This window comes from Arachis ipaensis, chromosome B05 (genome assembly GCF_000816755.2).
Source record: "Arachis ipaensis cultivar K30076 chromosome B05, Araip1.1, whole genome shotgun sequence".
NCBI lineage: Eukaryota > Viridiplantae > Streptophyta > Magnoliopsida > Fabales > Fabaceae > Arachis > Arachis ipaensis.
In genome coordinates, this window is record NC_029789.2 from 146,601,525 (window position 1) to 146,607,509 (window position 5,985).

Here is a 5,985-nt window from a genome sequence, read left to right on the forward strand (position 1 = left end):
GAAAACTAAATATCTTTTTATTAAAAAAAAAAAGAATAAAAAATATTATACTGGTGTTAAGTATTAACACTCGAATTATTTTTCAACATTATATAAGTACATAAGGTTTAATTATTCTGTTAGTGCTGATAGTTTCGCAAAATTTTCAATTAGGTCCATATATATATTTTTTTAATTGGGTCTCTGTATCAAAATTTTTTTCAATTGAGTCTCTATACTTGTTTTTCCTTTTATTTAAGTTCCTGCACTAAATTTTTTTTAGTTTAGTTCCTATACAATTAAGCCAATTACTAGCAAGAGGGATCTAATTGAAAAAAATTTGGTGCAGAAACCTGCTTGAAAGAAAAAAAAATATATATGGACCTAATTGAAAATTTCGCGAAACTATAGGGACCAACAGAGTAATTAAACCAATACATAAACAAAATTCTAATGTTGTTTTCACCTTTCATTTTATTTTATTTTTTTCTTTGATAAAGAACAAAACCAAAATAAGATGAAAATTAAAGAAAGAAAAGTGTTTATCTCAATATGATTTTTTGATGCAACAGTTAAGAAAATTACTCTACTTTTTTTATTCACACCTAAATTTTTCAAAAAAAATAAAAAAAAAATTGATTTATCAAAAAAAAAAAGTGACTACAAGCTACAAGATTCTTGATGCATCTCCTGAACAAATAATTTAGCCATGTTTGAAAAATCTTCTTTTATTCTCGTAGTTGTTGCTCTTGTAATTCGACCAATTGATATATGACAGTTCTCAATTTGTCACATAGAGCTCGTATCACCTCCTTTTATTTTTTTTATTTTTCTGGGATCGGTGCCTCTTAGTTACAATTTTTATATATTAGTTAAGAAAAAACATAGAAAGGGGAGCTACCAAAGCAGATATACATGAAAGGGATACTCTAAAAATTGTAATTTTTATGTTGTTTCACTCAATTTTTGGTATATTTTGACAGGGTGTCGAATCAAGCTTGTATCAAGGTCGCAGTTTAAAATCCTACCTCATAAGTTCACTAAAATAAAAATAGGCCAAATTACAACTGGACCTAAAATAAACAAAACAAACTAAAAAAAAAGATATAAAATAAATACTAAGAAAGTGATGCATATTTAATTCATCTTGACTAATGAGAGTTTTCAATACATCTTGTAAATAGTAAGATGTTTGACTTTCCATCATCATTAATAATTGTCTTGCCTAATTTTTGATACATCTCCTGAACAGATGATTTAGCCATGTTCGAAAACCTTCTTTTATTCTCTTAGTTGTTGCTCTTGTAAGGACCAATTGGCATAAGATAATTCTCAGTTTGTCCCATTGAATTTGTTTCATCTTCCTTTATTTTTTTTAATTTCTCTAGGATTGGAGCCTCTTAGTTTTAAGTTTTATATACTAGTTAAGAAAAAAAATAGAAAGGGGAGCTACCAAAGTAGATATATATGAAAGGGATTCTCTGGGAATTGTAATTTATATTTTGTTTCATTCGATTTTTGGTATGTTTTAACAGGGTGTCGAATTGAGCTTGTATCAAGACCGCAGTTTAAAACCCTAACTCAAAAATTCACTAAAATAAAAATAGGCTAAACCACAACTGGGCCTAAAACAAACAAAACAAATTAAAATAAAATAAACATAAAATAAATACTGAGAAAGTGAAGCGTATTTAATTCATCTTGACTAACGATAGTCTTCAATACATCTTGCAAATAGTAGGATGTTTGACTTTCCATAATTGTTAATTATTGTCTTACCCAATTCTTGAGGCATCTCTTGAACAAATGATTTAGCCATATTTGAAAAATCTTCTTTTATTCTTAGTTATTGCTCTTGTAATTGGACCAATTGACATATGACAGTTCTCTATTTATCCCATAGAATTCGTATCACCTCCCTTTATCTTTTTGTTTTTTTTTTAGGATCGGTGCCTCTTAGTTACAATTTTTATATACTAGTTAAGAAAAAAACATAGAAAGAGGAGCTACCAAAGCAGATATACATGAAAGGGATACTCTGAAAATTGTAATTTTTATGTTGTTTCACTCAATTTTTGGTATATTTTGACAGGGTGTCGAATTAAGCTTGTTTCAAGGTCACAGTTTAAAATCCTAACTCATAAGTTTACTAAAATAAAAATGGGTCAAATCTTAATTAAACCTAAAATAAATAAAATAAAATAAATTAAACTGTGAAAATTGGACTATCTAATTTTATTTAGTTGTTTTAAATCTTGTATTAAGTATTTAATTGCTAGATATATAAATTTGAAAAACTATTTGAAGTAAAATTAAAACCATCGTCAGTGAAGACAATGTAATTTTAATTAGGGGTGTGCATGGCTCGGCCCGGCCCGAAGATCCGGTCCGGTCCCGAACACTTTAGGGGCTAATTTGGTATGATTTCATCGGGTCTAGGGCCGGGTATGGGTCTCAAAAATAGACCAAGTCATAATTTCGGGTCGAGTCCGGGCCATAGCTCGGGTCACCCGAAATCGGCCCGGTGGCCCAGTCATCATATATAATTAATATTTTGTGTTATTAGTGATGGATGATGGCTATTATTATGTGAAATTTAAGTGTTGTAAGCTTTAATATTTTGTGTTATTAGTCATTATATATAAGAATATAAGTTAATATTTTATGTTTAAAATGCATAAGACTTTAGACTAATGCATAATCTTGTGTTATTTGTATTGATTTAAATATTTGGTGTTATTAGGCAATATTAGTATTGATTATCGTTATGCTTTAATTTTAGAGAAGAGTTGGTTCTTAGTATATATTTCTAAGTGAATTTTACCATGTCAAATAATGATTGGAGTCTTGAAAATTTGGATATTTTTACATGCTAACTTACAAGAAGGTATCAAGGTAATATAATGTTAACGGCCCGGTTTTCACCCGGTATAATCGTGGCCCGAAAGTGTATAGGTTTTATCGGGTCTAGGGTCGGGTTCGGGTCTTAAAAATAGGCCCGGTATATGTTTCGGGTCGGGTCTGGGTCACACCAAACCCGGTTTCACCCGGCTCATGCACACCCCTAATTTTAATAAAAAAAATACAATTCATATATTTTGACTAGGTTATATATCATGTTAGAATAGTTTCCGTTAATTAATAAAAATTAAACATAAGTGTAATAGTATCTTAATTTTGTTTAATATGTTTAATCATTCCCATGTAAAAATGAAAAGAAAGCAAACTAATAAAATGTTAAAATGTAACATTATTTAAAAAGTTGTGAATAAAGACGTAGAGAAGAAAAAAAATTAAAAAAATGTGTTATTATTGTTTAAATGGTTATACATGTATTATTTTACCGTCATATAATTATAAATTCTTTTATTCCCATCCTCACTTAGAGGTAAGGTTCTGAAAATCGAACCGGTCATCGAACCGCTTTAATTATTGGTTTATTAGTTCAATTGGTTTGATCGTAGTTGAACCGAAAAAATCGTTTTATAATAAAATAATAAATAAACACATTAAAACATAATTATAGTCTAATATAAACCTTAAAAAATATCATCCAAATTAAAGTACTACATTACTACATATGTTATGATCTCATTCAAGTACAAACTCAAAAGTCAAATAACAAAAAAAAAAAAACAACAAAAACATAAAATGCCAAAATCCAAATTTATTATCAATCATCAAAATCTGCCATAAATCACAATGTTATTGATACTAATGCTGCATACCATTAATTCTGGATGGAGTCATAAATTAAGGAATGGAATAATATATATCCTCCTGCTTTCAGTTTGCTTATTGATTCCGTAATATAGTATATATCTGTTCACCAGTTTTATAATTTATCATCCACAAAAAAAAAATTACAATCCAGGGAATCCACAAAGACCTCAAACTTGTCAAGTTTCAAAAATTTAACAAATATGGATATATGTGTGAACTGTTATTAAAATTTGTGTTTGTGTTAAAACAGTAAAACACAAACACAAAATAGCAATTCAATCTCCAGCAGCACATCACTATGCAAAAAGAAATCACAAAATCCTACATAACTGAAATAAATAATCATAAAGACAGTCACCATCTAAGCATAATTAAATCACAAAACAGTAAAACCAACACAAACACACACCAAATAGCAGTAATTCAGTTTCTAGCAGCACATCACTACGCAAAGAAATCACAAAACACAAAACATCAGCACAACAACAGCATAGCAGAACATATGCTGAATTAACTAACTTAACAATATAAGAACAATTAAGCCCAAAGCATAGTTTTAATTGACTTAATTAAACACAAAAATGCTCAGCAGTGAATAACAGAGCCAAAAAACACAGCATAGTAGCGAAGAAGACACAAATCAGAGTACAACACAGCATAGCAGTAGTGAGCAGAGCCATTCAATAATCAATATAATTTGATAATTTATGAACTAAAAAATAAACACGAACAGCAGGCAATAGTAGTGAGCTATGTGATACAAGTATTCCTTTAGGCAATGAGCACAAAATTTATCATCAAGAAACTTTAACAAAATTTAACAACAGAAAAAAATAAAAGCATGTACAAACCAGTAACAATTTATCGGTATCAATTTATCATCAATCAGTAGGAGGATTGGCATTGGGGGAATGGAAGGGCCTTCGAGCACGACAAAACAGGAGGATTGAAGAACGACCACGACGAACCAGGCGGCGACAGTGTAACCAACGGCGGCGCGATGGAGGCTAGGGTTGTATTTTGGGGAGAAATAATGAGAGTATGTACGAGACTGAGGAATCAGGAATGGGGCTCGAGAGGGGGGGGGGGGGGGTCTTTAACAAAATTTAACAGCAGAAAAAAATAAAAGCATGTACAAACCAGTATCAATTTATCATTAATCAGTAGGAGGATTGGCGTTGGGGGAATGGAAGGGCCTTTGAACACCACGAAATAGGAGGATTGAAGAACGATCACGACGAACCAGGCGGCGACAATGCGACCAACGGGGGAGCGATGGAGGCTAGGGTTGTGTTTTGGGGAGAAATAATGAGAGTATGTATGAGACTGAGGAATCAGGAATGGGGCTCGAGACAAGGGCAAGGGCTTCAGGTCACTCAGGACGACACTGTGCGACGGCAAGGAGTGGTGGCGGTGGCTGCGATTTCCACGGCTGACTTCGCGACGGAAAGGGTTGCGCGAAGCTCCAAGCTGGCTCCACAAACTTGCGACGGTGAGTGACTTCGACAGAGGTGTTGCGACGGTGGCGGTGGCTGGACGGAGGTTGCGCCGGAAGCTCGAGGTGGGGACTGCATGCATGGCCACTGAGTGCGAGAGGTGAGAGTGGATGGCTGCAGGGTGGAGGCTCGAGAGTGGTGTCTGAGTGAATTGAAGACTGAAGGCTAGGGTTCGTTTCTGACTTTCTGGATCTGTGGGCAAAACGCAACGTTTTTTGCAAAATTTAAAAAAACCGACCGAATCACGGTTCGATTCGACCAATCGGTTTTCGGCCAATCCGACGGTTTAACTTCGATTATTAAATTTGGCGATTTTGTCTTCTATTCGAACCATATTTGTTAATAATTTCCGGTTCGATCGGTCGGTTCAAACCAGTTTTTAGAATATTGCTTAGAGATTGTAGGTTCAAATTTTTCTATCTTTGAAAAAGAAAAATAAATTCTTTAATCTACTAATATATTACATTAGAAAAAAGTATAATAAGTCTTAAATTAGTTATTGTTACTTTTTTTTGGGTTTCTTACATTATCTTTCGATCTGTAATGGTCAAAAATTAATTTGTCACGAAATAACACTTACTTAAATAGACGAGTGAGTTGACTACTCAACCAACTCAAATTAGTTAGCTATTGTTACTTCTAATCCAATACAAATATACAACGAAAAAAATTATATAAAATAGGAAACATTTCAAGTACACCAGGAATACCGGTGTACCAGTTGTTTTAACCGTTGATCTGAATTATAAAAAATATATATAATATATATTAATAGAAATCAACTGTT